Below are 12,080 nucleotides of genomic sequence, written 5' to 3' on the forward strand. Positions count from 1 at the left end.
CTATGAAAATAAAATAATACATGTTTTTGTTGCAGGTGATACATTTAAATGAATTATAAATTATAATCAGTTCTTGCTGCTTTTCATCAATTTATAAGCTTAATAGAATATTGAGGTAATACTCAACATTATTGTAAAGATGTAGTCTTCAAGTAGTATTAACACCTCAACAGTTACAGTCAAAATATATATATGAAAGTATATATGAAAGTATTAATATATTTATATTTAAATGTTTAATACTACTCAGCCTCTCTAATTCCACTAGAGAGAATTTTTTAGTCGTTAAAGGAAATTTAAAGTAATAGATGATAGATCTCTTATTAATACTTTTATAATAAAATATCTCATATTTACCAAACCCAAGAGACATTATCAATAGTAATGGTTCCTGGAATAGATTTATTGAATTCAGTGAATTTTATCACATCCTGCTATGTATTCTTCAATTATCTGGAACCAAATAAGAGTAGCAGCACGTACAACTATTGCTATCCGTGAGCTAGAAATGTAGCTGTGGATTGTAAGGAACTGCAAAAGTTCTTTCTACTAAACTTCTGATTCTTTAGCATGCTATAAATCACACTTGCATTCTGACTATGTTAATACTCTGGCTGTCTATCAAAACAAAACTAAAGAAAATAAAAAGAGTCAGCCATTTGGATTATTCCTCAGTTCTTATGCCAAAATAGAAACTACACAACTTCAGAAAGATAGAAGGGGAAAAAGTAAAGAAAGAAGTAGTCCTTTCAGCTAATATAAGAAGGGCACAGACAAATCTATTTTTTCATTTTTAAAAATATTTTTCTGAACATAACTTGGTGAGGCAAGATATATAATCTTACATATTTACTCACAAAATTATTTCTCCTATTTTACAATTAAGCATGTTGCTAGAATATTCTAACAGAATGCCTTGACACTGCTTTAGCTATCTGATCAGATTAAGTTCCTCAATTGTCAATTACTTAGAAACACATACCTGTAGGTTGCATAGGCCATTTTGAGTTACACACAGCTCTGTGTGGCTATGCACATGTTTCATGTCCTCAGACAACTTTTAACTTAACAAAGGAGAAAGGCAAAGCAGGTAAAGGCATAATAAAATACCCGTGCTTCATGATTCACACTAGTATGAAGGAAATAAGGAGGGATAATTCAAGATAAACCCATAGATGGTCATAGAAAAACTTTCTGCGAGTGAATTTCTGAGATCTGAATAAAGTTAAATCATCAGATAGAGAAAAAGAAGGGGCAGGCAGAGGCACACACACATATTCAGAGAGTTGATTCATGGATACAGTGCTTACTTCCCTGTCACCACGTCTGATGAGTCCTGTTTGATTCTGTTAACATCTATAGAACAAAAAAAATAATGGCAAGTTATCTGCTCATTTTTATAAATGAACTTTGGAATGAAAACACATACACACACACACACACACACACACACACACACACGAAAGTCAATGCAATAATAAACAAAAATAGTATAGGTTCTTTCTAAACATGCTGATGAATAAGTCTCCATCTTTTTACCTACTCTGAATGGAGATTAGACGACCCCGAAACATGTTTTTATCCTGATTAACTAACATCTACTGCCCCAACTCTAGCTGACTCCAGCACAGTTGCCTAGTCTTAACCTTGCCTCCCAAACTTACAAAATTATTTTTACCCAACCCTCACCCTCTATCATTTTCTTCTTCTCTCTCTTTCCCTCCCTTTCCCACCCTCTTCTTCTCTCTCTCCTTTCCCCCTTCAATCTCTCCCCTTCTCTCTATTTATCTGTAAGGATTGGGGTTATGAGAGAAAGTATAACAAGCAATGGGAAAGAGTGCTACACTCTCTATAAGGTAAGTATTAATCAAGATTAAGAATAATTATAGAAGTCACATTGTTACTGAAAATACATTTCTTCATTTTCACACATTAAAGTTTTGAAATGATAGATACAGAAGTTTAGAACTTACAGAAGAAACAGTTGCTGGGAGGCATAGTGTTAACACAAGAATAGAGGGAAGATAATTTGGATTGTAAGGAAAATTTAGCATGCTAGACTAAACATAAATAACACCTATATTTCTAGATAATGTTAGTAAACACACTGCTGATTGAATAGGTGAATAGAGAGTGCATGGTACAGGTGAGTAATGTGGTACAAATGATTCTTGAATTTTCAACCCCATAAAAATGGGGGACAAAGTGTCTTTTGAAATATTAAGAAAAAATAGCAGAATAATTTGTTTAAATGTATCAGTTTTTGTTTGTTTTTTTTTTGTAAAGTTAAATAAATCTCTGTACATCCAAGCAGAGAGTTCAGAATAAACAAGAGGATATCTAACTTTGATGGTGAAAGATTATTTGTTGCAAGCGCTATTTTTCTTCTTAATGGAGATTAAGTCTGTGGCTGTGACTCAGTTTGGAAGAGAAATGAAGGTCCAGATATGATAATCCTGGAGCAACTTCAACACATGAAGATGGATAGAAAACAAGGAAACTCTTGAAGGAACCAGAAATACATAGAGAGTGAACAGTAGGCATTAATAAAACTTGGAGAAGAATGTTAGGTGCATAGCACTGCTTTGCCAACAAATTTCACTACCATGTGACGTTCTGCCAAATGATGATGGGTGAATCCAGAATCAAATTTGATGAACCCACGATTTCTGAGAACATAAAAACTAAGTTGTTCTGTCATGAATATCTTACCAACAGGGAAGAAATTAGACAGATCAGTGAAAATTCTAAGACGGTTCCTGAATAAAGATAAAATATATACAGAGAAAAAGGTAAGGTATAGTAAATGTATCCACATTCTAAGAAAAAAAATGTGTTAGGGCTACGGGCCACCTGTGAGAGAACACAGTTTCACAGTGGGCAGGATGGTATCAGGACAGAAGTTGGGTTAAGATCTTAGGTAAGGTTATAGTTTTATTAATGAGGAAAGAAAATGGTCCTATTTTCAGTAAGACATGTTCTACATGATCTCAATCTTATAGTTTAGGAGGACTTAGCTTTTAAGGGACATGTTGTATGAAAGAAATAAGAAAAAAAATAATTTGTAAAAACTGGAGAAAGTATATAGGGAGAAATCTTAAAAACAGTTGTGTTAAATTGGTTTTCAATTATAAGAAATTAATACAAGTGAACAGAGATGCCAATAAATCAGTTGTGGAGTTTATATAAAGTGATGTTTAGTTGCTATGGTGTTTGGTGAGAGGAATCATTAGATGCATTCATCTGTAGTACAGCTTTTGCCAGATTCTTCTGACTAGAGAGCCAACCAGAAATTATTTCAAAAGATAAAAGTGCAAGAAAACACAGTGTACCCATGATTATAGTTATTTTTCTCTGAAAAGGAGCTGGCATTATTACACAACATGATATTTTTCTTCTGCTTATTTTTGAATAGGTGTAACCTCTGATCTAATTCACACTAATTACTACTAAAAGTTTTACCCTGTCCCAATCATATTTTGTGCAATAATTGGAACCACACAACTCTATTGCCACTAAGCTTGGCTCATATGTAGTGCAGATAATCAGGCACAAATCTTATTTAAAGAAATACCAAGAGTAAGACATCTACAGAGAGAATAAAATCGAGAGTCAGTATGTTCTATCCTGGTGAATTTCTGTTCCCCCCACTCCATATTGCTTTACAAAATGAATCAAAATCTTAATCAAACTTGCTTCCAGGCAAGTCTGAATTAACTTACTGCCGTTTAGATGAATCTTGCTGAGAAGACTGAAATTATACAATATTGTGACATAAAAATAAGAGGGGCGAGTATCACATCAAAATTGCCTTATGAATGCTCTATTTGTCCTGACATGCTACTTTGTGATGCAGATATAGTTTGTATTAAGTGAAAAGATATGTGAGCCTTTGGAGGAGAAGATGTATATCATTGAAATGAATGTTAAATTATCGCTCAACTTTAGATGTTGTGAAATATGACAAGAACTTAAGTGAAATGAGGATAATTTAAAATGTAAACTCTGTATACTTTTAAAATGGAGATATAAACAAATCCAAGCTGGTTGAGAATTTGTTATTTTTCTTGTTATTTAAGTGCTCTTCTTTCCAATACATGCCGGTAATGTACTAAAAACTACTTACTACAGACGAGCAGTAAGGAAGAATCAAGGGATTAAGATACTGAGTGATAGACAGCACATGTCCCCTCCAAACAAGTAAAAAAGAAAGATCATGCCTTCTGTAGTATAGGAAATGACTTTTAAATGCATAGGGATTAGTGCACAGTGAGGAAGGCACTCTGCTCATAATTAGATGATTTGTGAAACAAATTGGTTATGTGTTAACCCTAAGGCAGAATTCATGTTTAGTTATCCATTTGAATAATGATGGCCAAAAAGGTTCACATATAAAAGTACTTCATGATACTCTCTTCCCTCAAGGCAATATCATTTCTAATCATTAAAATAATAGCATTTTTACATTAAATACCTCAAATTGTTGGAATAAAGGGTCTAATATGTATATTCTATATCAAAATTAAATTATTCCACTAATGAGTATTCAAATTTGTTGATTGCAATTATTATTGGAATAGATTTGATTTGATGATTTATATATGCATACATAGTGGTGTGTGTGTGTGTGTGTGTGTGTGTGTGTGTGTGTATGTATGTATAAAATATTACCAAGAAGATCACTCAGAACCTGAAAACATTAGATCTGTAATTAAAAATTCAACAATATCAAGAAGATCCAGTTATGAGAAATAAAATGATTTGAAACAAACTCAATTTCAATTCCTGCAGGATTTCTGGTAAGTATACTGGTATACTGCTATGAATACACAAGAGAATTCGACTGAATTCAACTCTTTAACATGGTTTTGTGTCATCATAATTTTCATATTTTCAGCTTTGACAAAGTTAAACATAATATGAATATTCTGAATATTATTTAGAATGAACTCTTCTCTAAGGAGTGTATGAAAATGTTTTATTGCATGGTCAGCTTGCTATGAAAATCAGTAAAATAATTTTCATTAAAGCAATGAGAAGGATCAAAAGTTGAATCCTAGTATAGAAAAATGTAAAGTAGAAAAATTAATAATTCTTTATTTATTATTTTTTGTTTTCACAAATGCTTTGATTTGAAATATTATAAATATATTTCAGAAAGTCAAGATGGCAAAAATTTGAGTTATTCAGTTCAATGTGTTATTTGAAAAGTTCAAATAAGCACCTATTAATAAAATATAAATTACTTGCATGGTCCAAAGGAATGCAAAATTATAGTCAGGAATTGTAATAGAATTTCCTAGGAAATGAACCCAGAAAAAAGCATTCATACTTTGTCTTCAGGATAATATTCAGCTATGGTATTTGCTGCCTTCAATGTTCATTGCTTGGCATGTATCCTGAATTGTTCTGTGGATTTGTTCATCATAAATTTCTAGATAAATGCACATAGAAAAATAAAAAAACAGTATCTATAGTCTGCTTCCCCATAAAAACTACAGACACTTTAATGAATTTTTCCAATTATTTCTCAACTTAAGATAACCAAGAGCAATGACAATGTTAAATAATACCTAGGAGTCTATGACATATTACTGGCCCACACCTCAAAAAGAGCTAACCCATTCTAGGTACTTGGATTTTTACTTGCTAGCATTGGAAAAGAATTGTTATATTGTCTTCTCATATCTCTATTTAAATTCCTTATATAGAAATGTGTCTATATCTACACTTATATGTGTATGCTAATCTATCTATTTATAAGTACATGTGTATAAAGTATATTCATCATATACATGGATGCTTTTCTTATAGCAATTCCTATGTGGCTTTTTCAAAAGTATTTTAACATTAGTTATCTATCCCCATATACCATTGTCCTGCCCTCCCATTGGACAACCTACATCCAATTTAATCCTTCTGATTTCATTTTTTATATTTTCTCATTATGAAACATTTCAAAAGGCTGAAGGAATTTGAAATCTTACATCACAAAATCTTAAAAAATATTTGAAGGAATAGATATTATTCACATCATTATCTTACATGTGCACTAAACATTGAATGTTGGAAATGTAATAAATACTTCTTATGATATAGTACACCCATTAAAATAGTTTAATAAAATTAAAAATGTATAATTATTGCATTCTTGAAGTGAGATACAGGAGCGTGGAAGGACATATTAGCAGGTAGGAAAGTGTACAGATTCTGGGTAGTACTGGATATTTTTTTCCAGCCCTCATTTTGAGGCAATTCACAATCACCTGTAACTCTAATGGATTTGATGCTCCTTTTGTTCTATGTGCACACTGAAATAATGTGCACAAAAAGACACATACATATACATATAATTAATTATCAGTTACATTTTTCATGCAATTAGTAATAAAGGCCTGTAATTCAGATAAAAGCACAAAAGAACAAGAACAGCCAAAGATTCCAGAGTGATATTAGAAATGCTAGAGGCCTCACAATACCTTGTAACTTATCATGTAGCCATTGAACCAATCTAACATAGAACAGGCACATAAACCAACTGAATAGAATAGAGATAATGAAAATAGAATTTAAAAATGAGTTAAAGATCAGAACAGATAGTTCTCAAATATGTAGTGTAAATACCCATGGGTTTATAAAAAATATTCAATGCTTTTAGGAAAGGCAGAAAAGAAAGACAAAATAAAATTGAGATTCTCAGTTACTTCGATGTCTATTACATTAAAATAAAATAATGCGGAGTTCATTTCAATGAACATTGATGTGGGTTAAAATAATACCACTACCCTGAAGGTCAGGATAGATGTTTTAAAAATAAAATAAAATTAATCACCAGACAGATCCAGATGTTCTATTCCTGGGGTATCTGAAGGAAAGGAAATAAGCTAAAAGAGAAAACCATATGCTCATTGTGACAGATAGTCTCAGTTGTTAAGTTGAATGGAACTAGAATCAACTAAATTGCAAGATGTGGGGCACTCCTGTGAAGAAGTTTTTTATTGGTTATTTTATTTATTTACATTTCAAATGTTACTCCTTTCCCAGGTAAAGCCCATATCCCCTCCCCAATCACCCTTTATCTGTGTATGTTTTAGGAAAGAGTATGATTACAGTAGATAGTGCTTGTATAAGGCAGATGAGGGCATTGCGTTCCCCTGGAGCGGGAGTAACAGGCAATGATGAGTTTACCTGAATTGGAATTGAACTGGGGTAATCTTCAAGAGTAGTATATGCTGATAATTGCTGCCCTATATCTAGCTTCATAATCCTGACAGTATATTATTTTTAATACAGCAAATGCTTATTTCTTAAATTTATTTATTATTATTAATATTATTTTTCTTTTTTTTTAATCAGTGTGAACAACCTTCCTAGCATCTGTAAAGAAAGAAATGGGTAAAGGGTACACTTTGGTACATTGATGATAAACCTTTAACCACAGCTTCTAAGTATTTTGCTTACTGAGGTTTGCTTTAATGTATATAATGTATAGTGTGATATAAATATGTTTATGTATATATGTATGTGTATGAGTATGCATATTTATATGAAGTTGCTAGTTCAACTCTTCTTCAGAAAATATAATATATATTATATATTATATATTATATATAAAATGTATTGTATTATGTAATAAATCAATATTAATATAATTTATTTAATTAATAATTATAAAGAATTATAAGTTAATATCAATATAAATTAATAGATTAAATATAAATATCTACCAACTGATTTTTGAAAAATTAGATATTCTTATCAGAAATAATCAAGTAAAAGCTATCTGTGCCCAGTTGCCTCAATTGCCACATTATTTAAGTTTTTGAAAATCTGGTTAACAAATAGAACTTGAGTACAACCCTTTGGGATTTCTTAATCTCCTTCTGAGAGAAAACTCTAGCTTTCTGATTTATATCCCTAGAGAATTAGAGATTAGCTTTCCTTTTCTTTCCTTAATTGCTTTAATCTGAAGAGATAATAGACTTTGTCTTGTATCAGGAAGAGTCTCAACCGAGTGAAGAATAGATCCCATTACTAACCTCCTGGGTACAAGAAAGAATGGAGGTGACCTCTCTAAGCATTTGCATGGCAAAATCAGTGAAACCCCAAACTAAGAAACCAACTCAGTTTTTTAGAGACCTGGAGGCCTAAGACATGCTGTATGCTTTATTTACGTACCAAAGCTTTAGTATTAAAACACTAGGTTCCTAGGAGATTTTCTCAAGGACAGTAGGAACAGGTATCTACCCTTAGTTTAATACTCGACAACTCTATTTCTCTGGTTAATTTGAAGGCGGGAGAGAAAAATAATTCTAATTGAATCAAATATTGAAAACAAGCCAGTAAGAGAAAATCTGCTTGTACCATTCCATGTGTTTGAATGCCATAGTATACATATGCTTAAAAATGTGAATGGACATCCCTTGCATGCGTAGATGCTCCAATGCGATTTACCAGCCTATGTCGTTCATGGTAATGATCCAGTTCATTCCCACCCTTCAAGAGCTCTCCTTCCAACAATATCAAACAATACCCTGAGGGTCCTGCACAGTCCTGCCACCACACCATTTCTGTGAAGTGTATTATACATTTTTATTCACTTTCATTCAGTCTATCCTTTTGTCACCACTACTGTATGTCTTCTCCATTCACTATTCATTGTGCAAAGGACCTAAACATTTTTAACACTCAAAAATGCCTCACAGTAACATTTCCATATAGTTTAGATAATATTTACATTACTTATATCTAATACCACAATACCCTAAATAAACAGTGGTTACACTCTATAATTTTAAGAAAGGTGTCCGTAGATCGTCAGAATGGAGAAGACCTACCTTTAAGCAAGTACTTTTCATCTGCCATATATAGACATGCTTGCTGTTGAATCCATGAATGATGTTTGACTATATAACCTGTGAAATACACTAAATATAAATATAAAATTAACTGAGATTTAGAAAATATCTGACATCAGGAGAAAATTAATATGCTATTTTGATTAAATTGAAAAATTACATATACTTGGAATTTGTGAGTCTAAATTCTGTCCAATGTGGAAATTTATTATTTTTTCTTCCTTTGTATTTAGAATATGTTTTGGCAGAAAAAAACATTTGATAATGTTAAATTCCAGTGATTTTGGTCCTTAAATTTTTATAAGAGAACTATGGAAAAACTATGTAAAGATTTTATCAACTTATAGATTTGTCGATATGCATTATAAGAAAATTTACAAAAAATAATGATTGTTGTTTGAACATTTATAAACCTGTTTTTGTTTTTACTACAATTTAAAAGGCAGTGTGAATCTTGCTGAATAATTAGAGACACTAATGATGATTACTCTCCCCACACCCTTTAACCAGGCCAGAACAAAATTAAGTTGTGTCATGCTGGGAACACTGCTGAGGTAATCATTTGAAAGGGCTGAGGAAGGGAATAAAGAAAAAGACACAGAAGACTGTTTTAATAAAATTTCAAAAAGAGTTTGAAGCTGCAGCCAAACTGTCAAAAGTTCTGGGGGGAGGGAGAGGGAATGGGTGTTATTTTGTAATAGTCAAAGGACAGTTATTTGGTCTTAACCTCCCTTGCCATTTGTGAAGCCCTATCTATTCTGTTAACTGGTAAATTTTGCCATGCTTGTTCTACTTATTTTTCCCATATGAATTAAGGCTTACATTTGTTGAGATAAGGATTACAGTCAGCCTCTGAATGATTTTATAAACTAGTAGCCATCACTGAAGTCTGATTGCTAAAGGATGGGGATCTTTGTTTTAGTTGTTAAGTCTTGTTTGTCTCCACAACTTAAACTTTGCAAGGTATTAAATATTGAGACTACCCTACCTTGGGATCCACCCCATGTGCAGACACCAAACCTCCACATTACTGCTGATACCAAGAAGTGCTTGTTGACAGGAGCCATTTATGGCTGTTCCCTGAAAGTTTCTACCAGCACCTGGTGAATACAGATGCAGATACTTATAGCCAATCATCAGACTGAGCCCAGGAACCACAATGGAACAGCTAGTGGAAGGATTAAAGGAGCTGACAAACATTGGAACCCCATAAGAAGAACAATATCAACTAAGTAGACTACCCATGGCTTTCAGGAGCTAAACCACCAACCAAAGACTAAATATGGAGGGATCATGGCTCGAGATACATATGTAGCAGTATGGCCCAATCTGACATCAATGACAGGGGAGGGAGGCTTGATGCCCTAGTTTAGGGGGATGCTAGAGAGGTAAGGCCAGAGGGGGTGAATGGGTGGAGGAGCAACCTCATAGAGGCAAGGAGGGGATAAGATGGGGGGTTGGTGGAGAGGTAACCAGAAAGGGGGATATCACTTGAAATTTAAATGAATATAATGATTAATAAAAAAGGATTTAAAAGTTAAAATTAATGAGTCTCAATGAATACAATTTATTTCTTATTCATTGTTCTCTCATATATTACACTTTGACCACAGTTTTCCCTCCCTCCTCTTCTCCCAGTTTTACCCCCCCACCCCCATCAACTTCTCTGTTTCCCCTTAGTAAAGAGCAAACCTCTCAGGGATATCAACCAAACATGGCATATCAAATTGCAATAAGACTGAGCACATCCACTCATATAAAACCAGTGAGACAAAAAGTCATGCAAAAGAATCAGAGATAGTCCCTGCTCCCACTGTTAGGAGTCCCACAAGTAGACCAAATGACACAACCATAACATATATGCAGAAGACTGGGGTCAGACCCATGAAGGCTTCCTGGTTTTCTGTTCAGGCTCAAGAAGCCCCGAGGAGGTAGATGACTTGATTCTGTGGGTTTTCTTGTGGTGTTCTTGTCCACTCCAGCTTCAACAATTCTTTCTCCTACCATTCAGCAGGATGCCCAGCACTCCCTCCACCTAATGTTTCTCTATGGGTTTATACCTCTGTTTCTATCAGTTGCTGGATGAAGTTTCTGTTAGCCTCAGAGTACAATATTATTAGGAATCACTTCATTGGCTTTTTTTAACTCTTTATTTTCTATCATGTTTAGTTCTTTCCTAAGTTACTAGGCTATCCAGCCTGCAGAGAGTGTCACTCTCAGGGCTTGGCTCTCTGTTCTGGCATGGGTCTCTAACTGGGCCAGTCATTGGCTGACTGCTACTTCTTGCTTGGCCATGGGGCATCACACACACACACAGACACACACACAGACACACACACACACACACACACACAAATGAGGGCAGATAGAGAGGCAGACACATTTTGAGTTTAAGGTTAGCCTAGAAGAGAGTGAGTTTAGGCTCAGGCCCAGGGATGGGATTAGTAAGTAAACTCATGTCAGGATCAACCAGCTAAGTTTATTGTTTCTGACTACAAGGGCAGGAAGATCTCTGAATCCATTTGCATTTTTTAAGGATTTTTTAATTTACATTTTAAATGTTATCCCCTTTCCAGGTTTCCCATCCCCCAACCCATGCTTATATGAGGGGGCTGCCTCACCCATCCACCCACTCCCTCCCACCTCCCTGCACTGACATTCCCCTACACAGGATCAATGACAGGACCAAGGGCCTTTCCTCTCATTGATGCCAGACAAGCCAAACTCTCTTACATATGCAGCTGAAGCCATAGGTCCACCCTGTGTACTCTGGTACTATTGTTATTCTCATGGGATTGCAAACTCCTTCAGCTACTTCAGTCCTTTATCTAACTACTCCATTGGGGATCCGTTCTCAGTTCAAAGGTTGAATCCTCCTCTGTATTTGTCAGGGTCTGGCAGAGCCTCTCAGGAGACAGCTGTATCAGGCTCCTGTCCGCATGTACTTCTTGGCATGGGTAATATTGTCTGGGTTTGGTGTCTGTTTATGGGGTGGATACCTCAGGTGGGGCAGTCACTGGATGCCCTTTCCTTTAGTCTCAGCTCCATACTTTGTCTCCATATATCCTCCTGTGAGCATTTTTGTTCCCTCTTCTATGAAGGTCTGAAGCATCCACATTTTGGTCTTCCTTCTTCTTGAGCTTCAGGTGGTTTGAGAATTGTATCTTGGATATTCTGAGCTTTTGGGTGAATATCCACTTATCAGTGAATGCATATCATGTG

This window comes from Rattus norvegicus, chromosome 13, assembly GCF_036323735.1.
Source record: "Rattus norvegicus strain BN/NHsdMcwi chromosome 13, GRCr8, whole genome shotgun sequence".
NCBI classification, from domain to species: Eukaryota; Metazoa; Chordata; class Mammalia; order Rodentia; family Muridae; genus Rattus; species Rattus norvegicus.